Source organism: Onychostruthus taczanowskii, unplaced genomic scaffold (assembly GCF_017590055.1).
Source record: "Onychostruthus taczanowskii isolate IOZ18803 unplaced genomic scaffold, ASM1759005v1 scaffold3, whole genome shotgun sequence".
NCBI classification, from domain to species: Eukaryota; Metazoa; Chordata; class Aves; order Passeriformes; family Passeridae; genus Onychostruthus; species Onychostruthus taczanowskii.
In genome coordinates, this window is record NW_024500349.1 from 6567451 (window position 1) to 6586823 (window position 19373).

Consider the following 19373-nt stretch of genomic DNA (forward strand, 5'->3'; position numbering starts at 1 on the left):
TAAATAATATTTGCTTTGTCTTCTTTAGATCATTACAACTTCTTTGTGCAAATTATTATTTTTTGTAGCTGCTTAATGTCACGTTTTCAGATTCTCATTCTCTAAAAAATACTCTTTCATTTTATATTCATATGTATGTGTTTCTGGATATATTTGTTTGCATTGTTGGATGCATTTATATTTCTATATTAATAGACATTATTTATTATAACCATTATGATATGCATACATCAAAATTGAGAACCCTTATTCAATATTTCATCAAATATGAAATTATTTTTAATTGAATATTGAGATTTTAAGAAATGCATTTTCCTTCCAATATAGTGACCAATAAAGGAATAGAAAAACATGAGGTACTAAAAAAAGAGTGCATTTTTAGTCAGTGTTGAATCAAATTATAAAAGCAACTGTGTCTAAAATGTCCTGAAACATTTTTAGCATTTGACATCAATTTCTGTGAGACCAAAATGAAGAAACATTCCATTAAGGTCTATAAGAAGCATAGTTGCAGATGACACATACTAACAACATCAGTATTTCTTTGGATACAGTTTGCCAGAAATTCACCTGTTCATTAAGACTGGTGTATGTTTTTGCCATAATTTCAAAGATGGGGTGTTTATTTCAGTTAGATATTATCTGATTTAAATGACCACACTTTAACTTGCCTAGTTTTGTGTGGAACATAGATAATGCACTATGTGCATTCAGACTGATTGCTTGTATTAATGTCCATAAGATAAATCTGCCACGGTGGAAGTGTTTTTTATCTCCAAGACACAGAAAATTTTTTCTCCACACTGCTGCCAGTTTTGCCACAGAAGAGTTTATGGATCAATACCCAGTTGTAGCTCCACCTTTTCATCAGACAGCACAAAATTTGTAGTTGGGTAAAGCAGTGTATTTTCTGAGGGAAATAGGCCAATTTCACATTATGATACATTGCTGATAGGGCATTTTGACCAAAATAATGTTTTATGTTAAAATCTCAAATCCCAATATTTTATTCCCAGGAAAGAATATGAGCCTTTAAATAAGAAACTGTTCAGAGGATGGCTAATTTTACCCCCAACTTTAATATATGGGAAAGTGCTTCCATGAAACATGGCTCTTAAATGGACAGATCTTTACAGGCTACAATCACTACACTGAACCCTAAAGGAAAGAGACCAGAAGTAACTGCAGTGGTGAAGAACAACTGAAATATATTCACAGCAATGTGTCACACTGTGAAGTGTGTATTATCAAGGTTTTCTTTCTCATTACTTTGGGACTATGGACCCCTGCATAAAACAGGCTCGAGATCACCACTACTCTCACTCACACACTGCAACTCAAATCTGGGTTAATTTGTATAGGTATATGGACAGCAGTCTTGTCTATAAACCAGTAAAAGGAGTTAAATAATCCAATAGAAAGAGAAGTGCTCCAACTGAGCAGAAGTGAAAAAGGATATCCAAGTTTTCTGATATACCTGAAATTCTGGGATTATAGAAAACAGAACAAAAAAAAAAAATAGCAGAGATAATTTGTCACTTTACCTTTGACTGGAAATGACTGATAGTTGCATATTTTTTGAGGATGCAGAGAGTGTATTTTCTGCTTGTCAAGCAGGCTGTTCTCAGAACAGAATTTAATCTGTTATAAACCAGCTTTTTATTTCCCCCACTTCAATCAAATTGGTGTTTGTCTTTACACAGAAACTGCTGTTTAAATTAATTATGAATGCTTTTAAAAATCCAGACTGAATTTCACCAATGCTTAGTTAGTTCTTTGTATAAAAAATTAGCCTTTTTAATGAGGTCAGCTTTGGTCACAATGATTTCTTAGAAGAAACAGACCATATTCCAGTTTGTCAAAACTTCATTACATTCCAGTTCCTAAAAGTGCCAAGAAAAAATAATATTGTAATCTAAGATGTCAAGGAAATAATGTATCCAAACAGTTTATGTGCTTAAAGCCTCAGCGAGGTGGTGTTGTGCTGTGCTGTGTCTTCTTTTTTATTACATCTGGCAATACATTAGATCAAAGTTCTGCAGCAGGAATAATCCACAGGTAGGAACAGTCATATTAGCTTTATCAGAGGTACTGAAAGTTGTAATTGAGACCTTCTGTAGGTTCTTGGGGCTGTATGGCATCTGCCTCCTTCGTGGCAGATGCTGAGGAAGGATGAAGAGGCCTTGGCAAGAGTTTGCAGTGTCACCTGTGCGAGGTCTGTCCTGTACAAGAGGACGATGTGCACAGCACAGCCCCTGCCCCTGAGTGTGCTCAGCGCCCTGCAGGGTTTTGGCTCTCTGCTGAGATCAGCCATGAGGATTTCGGTCTTGCAGTCTCTGCTTTGTTTCATGTCTAAACTCTGCTTGTGCTCCCTTGGCACGTCAGTGCTCTTTTAGGTCTGCTGCTCAGGTATTGTAAGGATGATCACTGGGAAAGTGGAAGTGCCTCCAAAGGGTCACGCTGGGTTTCCATGTGCAAACCAGGAGAGGCAGGAGAATTGAAATCTCTCTGTGCCCTATGCCCTGAATTCTTTGAGTTCATTATTACACCCGAGTCCTGCTTTTCTACTTCAAAGGAGGCTCTAAAGTGATCATTAATGTTCCCTTGGTATAACCTTATCATTCTGATGAAATTCCATCTCAGATAATTCCGTTCTGCCTCCCCAAATTCCCTGTGCCATTTCAGCTGGATATGAGATTCTTTTCTCACTATCTGCTCCTAGCTGTTGTGAGCAATTGCTGTCTAGAGGCAATGCTGCAGTGGGTGAGCATTCTGCTTACATTGTCTCTCCTTTATTTATTTCCTGAGGGAATGCTGATTCTTAATTTAATATTTTTAAAATACTTCAGGAAAAATTGAAGTAAGTATTGGCAAAACACTGCTTTCTTTGCTGTTCTAATGGGTCTGATACTTTGATAAAAGGTGTATAAAATAGCATAACATTTTAAATAATATGTCTACTATGTATGGTAATTTTATGAGGCTTGTAACTCAGATGTAAATCAGTCCTATTTCTTCTGTTTCCTGGTGGTAGAAGACTTGCCATGCTCCATGAGGCAGAAACAGGGGATGATGAAGTGAATGTACATGATAGCAGGAAGGAAGAGGGAAATGAGGGTTGTACATAAAGCAAGAAAATGAAACTAAATACTGTGTCCTTTCCCTTTCTGAGATGTGCTGTGAAACATATAGCTACAAGACAGAATGACAACTTTGCTGCTATTATGCCCTCATGACTGTATTGATTAACTTGTTCAATCAAAATAAAGATGTTTTCTTTGGATTCAATACAGAATTTGCTTTAGTGGAATGCTAATCAAATAGAACATCAAGGGACAATTTATTTCTGGCTGAGTTATGAACTACCCTGGGGTTTGACAAAGGACAGTAAAAAATCTTTGGACATGTCCCTCATAATAGCATAACTTCTTTATTGAGAGCAACTTCATTGACAATATCATTAAATATAAGAAGGGGAATTTGGCTCTGTGTGTTGAACTAGTATACATAATTCTGTGCTACAGTTCTGTGGAGAATGACCTTTGCTATAATTATCCTCACTGAGGGTAAAGGGAGAAATCTGTTGAATTCAAATCTTAACATATAATGCTGTCTATTAATAGTGCTTGTTTCTGCAGCTATTGAAATAACCTTGGCAGTTACAGGGCAATGGGAAGCTTAATTAATGCCCTGTGTATGTCACCTACAACTGGGAAGCACTGTCAGTGGCAGGAAGGGCAACCCCTGTCACACCCCCTGAAAATTTATGCCTAAAATGGATTACTAGACCATAGTGGACCATCCAGTCAGACCTCCTGTATATTACATATGGTATTGCATTTTATTCAGAAATGACATCAGAAGGAATCAAAAACTGACCTACAGTCTGTTACTGTCTTGGAGAAATCCCATCCAGTGGTTAATCAGCCTAAATATTAAATAAAATCCTTATTCTTTGTTTTGCTTGTTTTAGCTGCAGTTGTCAGCTTCTTTCTGCAATCTAAGTGGCCCCTTAATATATTCCTTTCGACTTAGGTGCTATGCACTTGAATAATTTCATAGAGCTTTATTTGTATTATTTGAAAAATTTTGTATTTAAAAAGAATTATTCTAAACACCAGATATGGTTGAAACTTTTTAATGGGAAAGTATTATTTTTTTGTAAAACTAAAACTTTCTAAAAAAACCATTCCTGAATCTAATATACTAAATCTTACAAAAAATCAATATGATAGCTGATAGACTTCTGACTTGAGCTTCAGATACTGTCTGTTGTGTGCATACCAGCTGAGAAGTTGTTTTGCCATGGTTTTATTTTGTTTTCTCTTTTTGTGATATTTGTGCTGAAATGTCTTTTATGAAGTTGTTTGCCATTTTTTATTTTCATCTAATTCAGTTTTTAAAATACTGATATTTTAGCTGAGAATGATTTTTTTTCTGCTCGGATAGGTTATTTTCAGAATATTCCAGTCTTGATCTTATTAAACAGAAGTAAAATCATCTTAGTTCCCTTTTTCCTAGCCTCTGTTTTTGCAACAATTGTATTAATGTGTTATTTTTGCCTCATGGTGGCTCCCTGGGACCTGACTGTTTATAGCTCCCACAAATTTTCTGTAGGTGTTTTTCCCAAGTAAGGCTTGCATCCCTTGTTTCTTCCTGTAAATGTTTACATTGAGCTGTATTGAATCAAGATTTTGAAAACTAATCTTTAACGAAGAAATCTATTTTATTTTGTATGTCATTTTATGAGCAAGACCTTTGTATTCTGATCTGAGCACTGAACATTGAATACTATTAAATCTAGATGCTTTTAGAAAAAATTATGAGTCTCAAAGACATTTCTTTCAAGCTTGATAATAAGCCAAATTGCAATCTTCTCATTATGCGCTAGAAGAGCTAATTCAAATGCCTTTATTAGTCCTTTAGTCTTATACTTCTACAGTAAGAACACTGAAATAAATTTACCATTTCATCCAATGATTAAGTCACTTTTGCTTGACAAGATCAATTTCCTGTAAGACAATTACAAATTAAATTGTTTGATTCCTATAACAGGTTTTCCAAGAGTTTTTCTTCCTTGATATAAATGGTTATAATTCCTGTCATCCTTTTTGCCTTTCTGACTTTGGCAGAACACTCTAGCAATATTTTAGCATTTCTTTGGAGTTCCAGATTTATTTGAAGGAATATGGAAACTACAGAGACTGTCCACTAGTTTTAAAATTTGACCATCACTACTAAGCGATGATTAATAGCTAATTTAGCTATTATTGTGAAGTATTCCATATTTGTCAACTTGTGCATTATCCTGCATCTTCTCAAAATTAAAATAGACATATTTTTTGAACACTTCACTTTGCCTGTTACTTTTGCTGTTATTATTATCATTAGCATTTCCATCTGATAGTAATAACAGATTAATGTTTTCAACGTGCTTAAAACACTTGGGGTTTTGTTATTTTCTGTGAACAACTGTTTTTCCTAATTGTACTTATTATCCTTTCCCACTTCTTTATACCTCATAACTTCTAATTTACTTTGATTTCCATTATCTCTTTTCCTCACTATTTTATTATTGACATGTCATGTTACCTGAAGAAGACATCTAGGATAAATTTCAGAGACTTTCACTATTTCCTGAAGAAATGGCAACAGAAATGGCTGTAAAGAGTTACAGGGAAGCATTTGGGAAGCATTGCTATTAGCACTTTATTTTATTGCAAAAATTATGGACACATTTCTGTCTTGATCTCAGTTTATGAAGATTTTTTCAAATTTGTCCTGTGATGGAAGTGTTTCATTTCTGCACAGAGCTGGGAGAGAGACAGTCAGATTCATCTCATGCCAGACTCCCAGGGGAGTGGTCTGTAATCCCTGTCTTTCCTTCATCAAAAAATAGTCTGTGCCCTTGAAAGGAAGGAGGAAGAACTGGTGAAAATGGCCAGCACAGCTGACAGTTTCTGTAGCCAGTGATGCAAAATGCCTCATGTGATTAATTTTGTTTCAGCCACCTTTACCTGCTCAGGTCCTCTATTTGCAGTGAGATACAGATAAAGTTTAATTCCTAAAGCTGTAGTGAAGTGCTTTTTCATCACTGTGTCCTGCCTGATAAAGAAGACAGCATGTGAATATGCAAGGGAATGACTTTAAAGTTGATTTCCATAATAAGGTATTTAAATAAAATTTTGCTTGGAGAATATCTGCACCAATCTAATCAAAACTGTTGAAAGGAGTTTATTCTCTAATGTGACTGCTGTGATTATTATTTTCCCTAACCTACCAGTTTCAATTAGTTAGTTTGTTCCATTTGGTGTAAGACAAATAACAGAAGCAAGTTATTCCTATGTAATACTTATGTTCCACAGATTAAAACAATTAAATTTAGTAATGTTGCTGCCATCTACATTACTGAGCTAGTTCCCACCAGACCTGTTCAAACCCTGCTGAGCATTTGAAGCTCACAGCAGTGGGAGGCAGAAATGCCTATCATTCCATTGCTTGGGCATCCTCCCTCAGTGAACCATCACTACTAAAGTTACACCTCTGTCTCCAGCATGGGACAACAGCCAAACTTCATACAGACATAAAGACAGAAGACTTTTCCTTCACTGGTATTTTTTTTTCTATGGTTTGAATAAGAATGTGTTTTTCGCCAGAAATATGATGCATTTTAACAAGTTGCAAACACTTTTTGGTTTAGTCTATAGACTTTGATAAAGACTTCCATAACCTCTTTTGATATTACTTTTTAAAAGCTAAACCACCCAAGCATTTGTTAAATATTTTACATCAAATCCTGCCAGTGTAATATATAGCTCAGGATTTTTTTTTTTTCTATTCTTTGCATCTGCAATGTTTTGTAACATCTTGGATTGATTTCTGGTTCCAGAGTGCAGCATATTTCAAATAAGACCTTTCCTGAATTGTTTTGAAAAATATTATTTGCTAATCACGATAACATAAATAATGCCACCTAATAGTGCACTTCAGTACTAAAAACTGAAGACAAGAAATGTCAGTTCAAAGGGCATGTGTATTATTTCTCTCATGTCATGTAATTTGATCTGCTGAAAACAATGATATGCTGCTCTAAAGTGGAATCCAGAATGGTGCGATTCAGTCAGGCAACTCTCTCCTCAGGCTGATTCCATCCATAATATCTTACCACTTATTAAAAAAAAAATCTTTCCAAAGTGGTACTAATTGCTGTGCACTTTGAGCTCTTTTGGAAGCTATATAAGAGAGTGTCAGGCTAAAATTACTTAGTCTTCATTTGTCATGAAAATTAAGTCATAGAACATTACTTTAAATTTGCCTCATCTTAGGTGCACATTGCATAATGATAATACATCCTTATAGCATTATTCTTCATGCAATCAAGTTGCTATTTCAATGATTATTTGATTGAAAAATATGAAGATATATCTTCATAATGATATTATGGGATGAAATCTAATGGCTTTAGTTTTAGGTGAAGCAGGTGAAGGAATGAAAATCAAGTAGTAATTTGTTTTTGTAAAAACAAACTGAATGGGTTTAGTTCATGAGAAATATTTTACAGAAAATGTCTGTGTCTTGATGAACATGGGCTTGCAAGTGATCTGAGGATATTTAAGTTTTAGAATTATTCCATGTGATGAAAATAAATATGCACCTTTGCATGAGTATTTCATTGTGGGTAGTGAGGGTAAAAATATTTTGATTCAACGCTGCAAATAATTGTGGAAGAAACTCTTGCTGGGAAAAAATTTATTATTCTTAGTCTACTATTTTTACAGAGACAAGTCTTTTTACTGTTGTCTCATCATCACTTATGTTAACTAGTATTTGGATTTGTTTTAATGTTGTCTAAAACTTGAATTTTTCATAGAAACCACGTCAATGAATTCATTAACAAGCTTTTAAAAAAACTCCAAACCCCTCTACCTTCTACCTACTCAAATGCACCTGTGTCTTATGCCAGGAAACTCTCTGATGTTAGTATTTTTCTGATTTACATGGACTAAGAAAGTGAAAGAAAACAAAAAGAGGTATGGATCTCAGCTTCTTTATTTCCCAGTCATCATACCGTTTTATTTTTAATATCTAAAAATTTCAAAGTTGAGGTTATGACTGGACAGTCATTTTTTGCATGTTCCTGCATGTGCTGGTTACATGTACTGCATACAAAGCATGCAAAGATATGATTATATTCTCAGTAGTCACCAAGAATAGAACAGATGCAGGTGCATATGTGGGAAAAGCCAAGTGCAGACACATACACAAATACATAAATATGTACATAGGCACAGACACTCATGCCTTTGCTTTGTAGGTCATGACTGATCACTTTGACTTTCGTTAGGAGGTCAGGCAAACATCTTGGCATTTCACAATGTAGGACACAACAAGTGCTAGCAAATGAAAACCAGGCAATTCAAAACCAATTCATGCTTTAACCCCACATTCAATTATGCTATTTCATTCAATCTGCTCTAGTGAAGCTATCATCCCTATAAAAATATGTCTTTATACCATGGAATATGTTAGGATACTATGTATAAGGACATGTACTGTCCTGAATAGTACCAAGATGATACCACCACCAGCCTAAAGGAAGCAATTATTTCTGAATAAAAAGCTGTTCTGTCATTCCTTGGCTGGCCATACACAATTTGAAACACATGTTGGAAAGAATATATTGCTGGAGGGAAGGAGAACCATTAAATAATTAAAATATGTATTAGCAAAGCATCTCTGTGTTTTATGTTCATATTAAGTGCCAGGGTCAGACTGAAGAGTGTTTAGATTTTGAAAATGTGACAGCACTGCTGACACTTGGACACTCCTGGTTTTTCACTTATACTGTAATAAATCACCTTCCCCATTAAAAAGACATCTTTAGAACTGCCACACCTGTAAATTCACTGTAGGCAGTAAAATCTAATAATTTATCTTCCCACATAGATAAAAAAATCCAATTAGGACCAATCAGACTGTGTGCCACATTAAAAATGCTGCAATTTTACCCTGGATCATCACAAATGTGTATATATTTAAGATGCCAGGAAGCAACAGGGGGATATTAAATGACAACCATTGGAAGGAAGTACACCACCTACTGAAATTACAAAGTATATTTTGACTTTATGTTTATTTCATCTTCTCATTAACACTGTGCTTTGCCCATATTTAATATGATTTTTTTCCTGTTTCTCTTTTCTTGGGAGGATAAATAAGTCTATTATAAGGCATGCACAGAGGATTCTAAAGGTGGTCTGTGCTTGTCCTCTGAGGTACCATTTGTCTTCCACCTAGGAAAGAAATATCTCTGAAAGAATTATGAAATGGCTTTTATCTAGCTCTTTTGCCTTTTCCACATACATAACTGGATTAATTTCCGACCTCAGATCTTTGAAAATTAACCATAAAATACACAATTTTTTTTAAACTAGAAATACGTTATGAAATAAAAGCATGAAAGTATCAATAGTGGAAAATCATTATCTAGTTACCAGTTTTCATATATTTATAGACTTTAGGAAAGTTAGACTGATTTTTTGGACTGATTTTTTTTTCTGTATACTCATTATTTGGATAGGTACTACATATGTAAGCATAGCAATACGCAATATTGTATTTTTCACTTTTATCTTTCACTAATGTGATTTTTAACCAAGTAGCTTTCCCTTACCATGCGCCTAAAAATCTTGGAAATTCTTCATTTCAGTTTCAAATTCTCCACTTGAACCCTGGAAATGGAGTGAAAAGTGACCCTTTGGCCTGCTGACATCCAGTCCCCTGTGATTTCAGACAAGCATGCACCACAGCACCTTTCTTTTAAAAGTGGACTAAAAGTGAAATTTTGGCCCCAGTTTGTTTTCCAAAACTACACTCTTCTGTAGGTTGGAGACTTAGGTTAGGCATGGGTACTTTCTGTCTAATTATTTTTCTCCTAACACCATTTTATTTCAAGTGAGTCCTTTTGATGTGTTTACCCTCCTGTCTGCTTGCCTTGGTTTGCTTCTTAAGATTATTTTACCCTCTTTTTGTATGGTGATCTCTTAAGAGTCTTCTCTGAGTCTAGGAAGCTTATATTTATTGCTGTAATTAAACTTTTCTTGTAAATGAAGGACTAATGCTCTCAGAATATTTGTTGTGCATTGTCACTACAGCTTTGGATAATGGGGTTACTGTTCCTTTGCTCTGTTCATTACATAGCTTCTTGTGTGGCTACATGACACTGGCAGCTCTAATCTGATGAGACTATCTCCTCTCCTGTCAGCTCCACTAAACTTGGATTTTAGACATCAGTGAGACTCCTATGACCCTGTGCTTTGCACAGTCATTTTGCCATATCCTAATACACCTTTTTCAGGGTCTCTTTTGCTTGTTATTTTCTGGAATGAGAAGTTAAAAATGCATTTTGCTAGGACATTAGCCGAGGTGTTAACACAGGTCAGTCCTTCTGGCAGAGTGTTTATTTATTTTCGCTGTATCTTCCACTGTCCTTTTGAAGCATGTGGTATCTGTTGCTAAATTCTGCAGAGAGCCATATGAGACAACATTCCCATTGCATTTCCAGTAGATAAGATGTGTCAGAGACCCTGACTGGGGTTATGGACTATAATCAACTAATCAGATTGTTTCACACTGCCAGCTCTAGAGTACTTCTGAGGGAGTACTGTATCTTTGGAACAGGAAACATTAATATTGGTGAATAAAGCACACAGTGCTTTCAGGGGTCTCCAGAAACAGGCAGTGAATGACCTCTGTCTAAAGGGTTTCAGATTTTGAACTATGTGCCTCTATTCTGCTCAATTTTCACTGTAGATATTTTGATATAGTCTGTTTTGGATTTCTGCCTTACAATTCTGTGTCTCAGTTCTTGATTCTTAAGAGACTTAAAACAGTTCTGTACATAAAAAAGTGGTTGTGGAGATAAATTCATTCCTGGCTATGCAATACTTAAAAATTTTAACTTATGTAGAAGCCCCTTCATAGCCAAAAGAAAAGAGGAAGCATTTAATTGTTCTTCTCCCTGTTGTTTCTGAACTTTAAGTCTGTCAGGCATTTTCCCGGCAGTGTGTTTGGATCTCCATTTCCCATCTACTTCAGGCAAAGTCAGGATAATTCTGATTTATGTTTAATGGCACATTGGTTAGTAATCTAAATTCTTATCTGACATTTTATTTTTTATGATAACTTGACACAGCTACAAAGAAGTTAGGGAAGAGAAAAGAGTCTATTCGGGCCCCACTCCTAGTACAAGTAGGAGGTAAATGCCTCACATGCTTTTCATTATGCCTGAAAACACACCACAAGGTTTATTCTCAACAACTGGTGAGATTCTTTTCTCATGACAAGTTAAGAAATTGCCTTGTAACGCAGTAAGAATATTGCTTCTTGGTACTCAATCTGAAATATCAGCACAGACCCCTCTTCAATGAAAATTATGTAAGCATGAAATAAAGTCAGCATTTTAATGCTGTGCTGATACACAGCATGCCACAGATTCTGCACCATACTGAGACCTGTTGCTATATGTAGTGCTTTACAAACTTCAAATTCAAGCCAGTCACAGCCATGTTAGTGTTGTTTAGTAAATCTCTAAGCATATAATTTAGCTACCATTTAGCATGTGATATTAATATTATTAAATATGCAGGTATATTAATATTTCACTGCATCATTTAGTTGGATATTTAAAAAAAGATTTTATGAATCTATTATTTAAATGAGATAAAGGATTATGTGGTTCTTTATGCAGAAAATATATCTCATCTCTCTTACTTTATTATCTCATTTGGTTTTAGATGAAGGATGTCAGATTGCATAATGCGGGAATGAGATCTCATTTTCACCAAGGCTGCTCAAACTTAATGCAAGAGTTTCAAGCTCCACTGTTCTTCTAAGTAATAAGACTCTCTATATGTCATACTTTTTTGCTTGTGAAATGTGGACTAGCACATTGTAAAGCTTCTATTTCCAAGGTGCTCAACTGTCTGTGACATTATTAATTGAAAAGACTACAGTAAATAATGGCTTCCTGGGTTATAGTTTCTTCTTCTTTTTAATATGTATGGGATTGTTTCTTCAGGGCTTTTGGAAGAGAGAAAACTGTGGTCCAATATCTAGCAATGGTGCATCAGTGGTATTGTCCTACACACAAGGTGTACTATTCTATTGTTTTCTAAAAACCTAACTTCAAATTAGGATGGATTCCAGAGGTAAAACAGAGTCCAAACAATTTTTTAACATATTATTTGATTTAAATCTTCTGCATACCACCTGTCTCTGGCGATCATCTTCCATTAGAATTGTCATCCTTGGGTTTTTCGGGAATTTTCTTGGATTTTTTTTTCAGGATTTTCCTATTTTTGTTGGCAAGCATGCGCGGCTTGCTTTGAAATGACTGTGTCTGATGATTCATAAACTAATGGTGGCTGGGTTCATTTGAGTGTCTAAGTCTAATGAAATTATATGAAATTATTTAAGCCTAATGAAGCATAAACCATCAGCTCAAATCTGGAATAGTGCCAAGACAGAGGTTCTGATTTTCTTGCTTTACTTGCTGGGTTAGGGCTGACAAGGTCAAACCTCACATGCACAGCTAAGTGAAAATTAAAATAGTGCTGTTTACAATAATTTCTGGTGACATTTTTGAAAATTTTAAATTGCCCTAGGAACATGAAGCCAGATATTTAAAGACTATTCAGCCACAATTCATGCTCATGGAATTTTAATTGGTATAATAGTGGGTCATAGACATAGAAAAATAATTTCTGAAATGTAAGATCAGTTGAACAGCACATATTTAATACTTGTAAGAAAGTCAGTCTTTCATATTTAATCCTCCCCCCAACCTGAAGGTGAAGAAAAGCCAGTTAGGGTTTCCACAGGCATTACGGAATATTTGGGACCCTCAGGAAGCAGATAATATGCAGAACTCTGGTGCTATTCAGGACTAATGTGAGAGCAGAAATGCTGGGAGGTTGAACTCACAGGATAAACAGAGATATATCGAGAAATTATAATTTGTTGCTTAACAGAGAAATTGGCTGTGTTTGGTACAAGAAATCAGCAGAAATTATGGTTTGATTTTTCACTGTGAGGTAAAGTGTACTGAATATTCAGGTGACTGACCATTCACAATAAAGCATGAAATTTCTGAGTTAATTTATTTTGCTGATTGCAGAGAACACTTCATTTCTTATCTTTTAGAAGGTTTGAGAGTTCTTCACACTTATTCTCTCAATTTATCATTTTGACTATTGCACTGCCATTTTTACATGTTTTAATGTGAAGATACCAAGAAACAACAACTTGTCCTGACTAGGGCACTGTTGACTTTGTAAACAAACTTGAGTCACTGACCTCCTATTCAGGAAAGTGAGTTCAGGATCTAGAGTCAGATCTCCTGCAAAAATTGTAATAAAATAAAATTATATGTAAAAATTAGTAGTAGACTTTAAATCTGAATTTTCTAAAATTAGGAAAGAAATTATTAGTTCTGATGGCAATCAAACAGAAGAGATAAATAATCTAAAGGCATATCACCATTGCACATGACATTTATTGGACTATTCTGCCTACAGAACCTCCAGATGGTTCCCATACTTATATTTAAGAGCTAACTTAAATGTCTGATAGAAACTTCAAAATAACCTGGTGAAATCACTCAAGGCAAAATCTGGCTAGTTGATGCATACAATATTTGTCATTCCAATATGGACCTTTATTGCTACTGATCTAGTACTTTCAAATATTGGATTTTTAATGGCATGTAAAAAAAAAAAACTTCAGTAAACATTACTCAATGATTATAGACTAATTATTTTATGAGTTGTTTCTGTGAAGGGGGGATTATTTTCTTAGTGAGTCTGGGACTGAAATATGAGTGATTTTACTCTCATGAAAGTAATGTGATGCATATTCCAGAATTATTTGATCCAAGCTTTCTGCAGGTGTCTGTTCAATGCCTTTGTGCACATTCCTGAGATAGAACAAAACTAAGTCTGAAGATATTAGCTCAACATTTTGGTATACATACATAAATAAAACGATCCTTGTGAAACAGAAATAACAAAATGAATAACTGGAGAATAGGATTTTGATTTACTACTCATAGTTTTATTGTCATTAATGCTGCTAATGAAATTCCAGAATTTCTTATTGAATCTTTAACTAAGAGCTATATCTTTGAAGCCACAGATCTGTAAAGTTCCATATGGTCTATTATTTCATTAGCAAAGGATGACTCTGGGTACCCTTTGTGTTCCTGGCCACAAGGAACAGCTCATGGACAGCTTATTTTCTACCAGAATCCCCAAGTCCTTCTCCTCAGGGCTGTTTTTCAGCAGGTCAGCCCCCAGCCTGTGCTGGTGCCTGGGGTTATTCTGCCTTTGCTGGATTTCAGACAGTTCCTCTCTGCCCACCCCTCCAGGGACTCAAGGTCCCTCTGAAGGGCTGCACAGCACTCCAGGGCGTGGGCCACCCTCCCAGCTTTGCTTACTCGGGGAGCTTGCTGAGGAGGCATCTGCCCCTTCATCCAAGCAACTGATGAACAAATCAAACAATACTGAGCCCACTGTGGGGCCTTGGGGGCACCTCCAGCGAGAGGCCTCCAACTGTGTCTTCACATAAAAGACCCTGAGGCCGATTTTTTATTATTCTTAATTTTAGACTCTGGTTATCTCTATAAAAATCATATAAACAGGATTCATACAGAGGGTTGAGTTAAAACTTGATTAGTATAAGGTGAATGTTTTATTTCTGCTGTTGATCTAAACAAGTCTACTCTTTATGTAAGCAGCATATGCACAAGACAAGATTCCAACAGTGTTTAGATTTCCAGGATGAAAAACTATGCACCTGCAGCAAGATAACATCCAGAATTTTCTCCTTAAGCTTGCATAAAATATACTTGTGCATTCACTGAAAGAGGACATAGGGGATACAAGGCAGCTGTGAACATGACTGAACTGAACTGGCTTTGACCATTACCAAAATCTAAGAAAATAAAAAGCTGGAATAGAACACATGCAGTGTAGACAATCATAAGTCTGTAGTAAGTGTCTACTGAAGTAATATGGTGCAAGAATCTTTTTAAGACCCTCTTCATTCCCTTACAACTGTCTGTTTATATTTAATTTTCTTAATTCTTTTTCCAATTGGTCACCATTCCAAGCATTATCAACAGTGCTCAGAATTTCACGCCATTTACTTAAGTAGGAATTTGACATCTATTTTCATAGGCTAAAGGTAGGCATTCAAATGTCTTTTAAAATTCAAGTTGGTCAGCTGGGCTGGATAAAATTAAATCCAGATAGGTTTGGATTTCCTGCTGTCATTTCTAGAGAAGATTTGACCAGAACACATGAAAACATCTGTCACAGAAGAGAATAAAACCATCTTTTGAGTGCTTAGATATAAGCTTTGTGTTCAAATTTCAGCCATAAAGCAAAACTATATTTTGTATAAATAGTATTATTTCTTCTTTGTTTCAAGCTTTTATGTCTACATAATTTTAAAATTTTCTCTATGAACTTCCAACTTTTCCATCATCAAATTGACCAGGCTGTTTCTCTATCTACTAAACCCCTCATCAAATAGAAAAGTTCTTTCAACAAATTTAAGGAAATTTACTTTCTCCAACTCTCTCTCTTTCTTGCTCTGTCTTTTCTACCTTTCTTTAGTAAATGAATAATGTAATACCACCATATCAGTATTCATGCACATCCTCATCATTTAGTGATGACAGTAAATGAAAAGTGAAAACACATCTGTTTACAGAGAAATTTCCATATTTCATATACTGTATGCAAATTCTATGCAACTTTTGTTATTTCCTTGAAGGCAAAATGTTCATTCTTCTGACACAGCTAATTACTTCTGTGTCCAAGTTTGACTTGCTGATGAGATATATTTATGGTTTTCAATACTGCATTTGGAGCCTTCTCCAAACCATGCAGTTCATGAACTTAACATACTGAATTCAAGCTACTGTTGATGACCTTATCTTTAAGGACCCCAGCACTTTAAGTGTAGAAAGTTAACAGAAAAGAAAACGAGCACTACTGTACACAGAATGACAATAGTAAAAAGTTAAACAAAAATATTCACCTATATCTCATTGTAACTTAGTTAAATTATTTCAAGTGCTTTGGTTTGTGCTTTTAAATTAATTATTTTTGCATGCATGCAAGAAGAAAATGTTCTTTCATCACACATTTAAATGCAAACCTACTTTCTAGGGTTGAACAATAAAATGTAATGCCAGTAGTATTTTCTTTGCTAATTAAAGGAATTTTCATTTCTTCACAGTTTAATTGAATAGACTTCCACTGAATTAAAAAAAAAATTGTATATATGTAACATGTGATGACTATTTGAAATTTGCTCTGTGCCTTATAGCTTATGTAGCTTTGAAGACTGTCTGCTTACACCAACCTACAACCTAAGAAACACGCTGTTTTATCTGGGCATTTCTGTGGTAAGAAGTTTTCTCTTTCACAGATTTTACTGACATTCTGATATCACATAAAGAAATCAAAATTGAGAACCCAGCAAAGATACATTGACTAAAAGATATGCATTTCCAACAACATTGGCTATCTACCGAAGTACAGCAATAAAAGCAGCAATAAGCTCCCCAGAAGAACTTTAATGGTTTTAATGTCATATAATATTTGCATGCTGTGGACTATTGGGAAATGTTTCCATAATTGACTGGTTTAGAGACCAAGGCAGCAAACACAGGTTTAATTAGAAAAGTGCGTCAGTTCAAAAAAGAGTTCCAACAAACCTCCTAATAATTTCTGGCTGCTTCTTGAGTTGAACAATGCTATCGAGGCCATCTGCAGTGTTGCTCTGATGATTATAATAATGTTAATAGTTTAGCGAGTGCATGACTTGACATTAGTGGCTCCTTCCTTCGGAGCTGCAAACTCTGCAGATCTATTTACTTAGTGGGGTGGAAGTAGAACAGAATTTTTGCTCCCTAGAAAGAAGCAGAAAAATGCATTCTTCTCCACTATATTTCCTAAATAAAGATCCACGTTTTTTTTTTTTAAGGTCAGTGCCAAGTTTGTCACATTGTGTAACAAATCAGTAAATCTAATTTACTAATTAATGAATTTTCAAGAAAGCGATGAGCAGCAGAAGAATGATTGCCATTCCTTCAAAATTGTGATGGCATCAGATTTGTCTTGCTATGCTGTCTGCCTTTCTTTAGCTTCACTGTAAATCAGGCTATTTGATCTCCTCCCTTTTAAACATATTGGAATTCCTGGAGGAAAATTCATAGCTGGAGTATGTACATCTATTAGAGAAGCTTCTCTTTAGAAGCTGATGTTTTTGAGGACATGGTATTGTTTTGACTGTAGGTTTAATGCTTATTCTTTAACATTTATGGTCTAATGTTTATGATTATGGAAGGTCTAAATTATGATTTGTCAGCATAATTATATATCCATCCTTTAAAAGAATTACCTCATTCAATTGCCATTTTTCTTTTTTTAAACCAGCTTCCTTGCCCATAATTTTCTCATTGCTCTTATGAAGCATAAGGCTGCAACCGTACGTCAGAGGAAAATTCCCTTTGGGCACATGCGCTCCTGCACGTCTGACAATGAAGGCATCAAGTGAATGTGAGCAGACTTGATATACCCTTGATAGCAGTAAAATCACTAACAAAAAGTATCAACATTTTGAATTGCTAGGTGAATTATTCCTCTTCGTGTCTTTCAGAAAATTTAAGCATTTTCAGAAACAAAATCCAGATCCATTCCTGTATCTTGGCTTTCCTCAGTAATCTTCTTGCATGGGACAAAGTCATTCATTGAAACAAAGTACCAAGAAGGTAACAGCCACTGTTTTTGCTGTGTTCATCCTAAATAAAGAATGTGTTGATTCTTGGTGAAAAAATAATTTGCCAATGCTATAAAAATATCCATACAACTGGCAGTCTGTCTCATCTCATATCCCCGTCCCACAACTGTCTCCATCATTGTTATGGTTCATTAAAGAAAACAATATATGAAGTAAAAAGCCCTTGAAAAAATTAAGAAAATAATATCATACATACAAAATATTTGACAAAAGGAAATTATAAAAATTAAGATATAATAAAGGATTTTTTTTTTGACAGAAGCAGATATCTAGGGAAAATGTCAGTTTGAAGAACTAAAAGAGACAATAATTTCTGCAATTCAAAGTATAGCACTATGTTAGTAAAAGTTTAAGGAGATGAATTAAGTCTTCATTGTATTTTAAAAACAATTATATATGTGCCAAAATCAGAATAATAGTACGTGTATTCAGGAAACCCTTAAAAATCCAAAATCACCTGCATTATATCTACAATCACCTAGTTATGTATATCATGCCTGAAATGGAGACAATTACATAAGCCATACTTTAGGCAATTAAGCTCTATCACCACCACTGCTAGTCAAAGCAGGTGGGCAGAGCCATTTGAAGCCAGTTGGCCCTTCTACTTGGGTGAATATTATGAGTTTTAAGTGTTGAGTTAAAACTTGTTCACACTGTGAATGAAACAGCTCTTCATTACAGTAAATTAAACATTAGTTATTTCATGTTACCAGCTAAATCAAAAAACATCATCTGAAGTGCTGGTACTTGGCAATCACTACCCAAAGTTCAGACAAAATAAATTACACATACGCCAACAAGGCAGCTGGCTGGCCCTTGATGGATGACTCCATTTGGAGGACTGCATCCTGGGGTCCCCAGGACAGGAAGGGGGTGGATATGTTACAGGGGCTCCAGAGGAGCAGCACAGAGATAACCAGATGTGGAACACCTCTCCTGTGGAGTGAGGCTGGGAGAGCTCGGGTTCAGCTGGAGGGGAGACCCTAGAGCAGGCTTACTGTGCCTAAAGGGCACCTGGAAAAAAGCTGGAGAGGGGGTTTATATGAAAGCCTGTAGTGATAGGACAAAAGGGAATATCTTAATGGAAGAAAGCAGGTTTAGATTAGGTATTATGAAGAAATATTCGGTGTCAGGGGTGTCCCATTTCTCCAAGAGCAGGATGAGCTTTGAGCAATCTCGTCCAATGGAATGTTTCCCTCCCCAAGGAAGGGAGATTGGAATTCCACGATCTTTAAGGCCCTTTCCAAACCAAACCATTCTATAATTCTATGAATGTTTTTATGTCAGAGTGAAGAACTGGAGATATGACAGCAAAAATCAAAACCACAGGAACAAATACATTGGCAATAAACTGGAATATAGACCTGAGAGAAACTGGTAGAAAGGTTTTAAATGATATCCTGGATGAAGAAGTATTACATGGGGTGATAACAAACCTTTCTTGCTGTATGTGACTTGTGGTGTACCCAGAGAATAAAGGTTTTTTGGTTTTTTTAGAA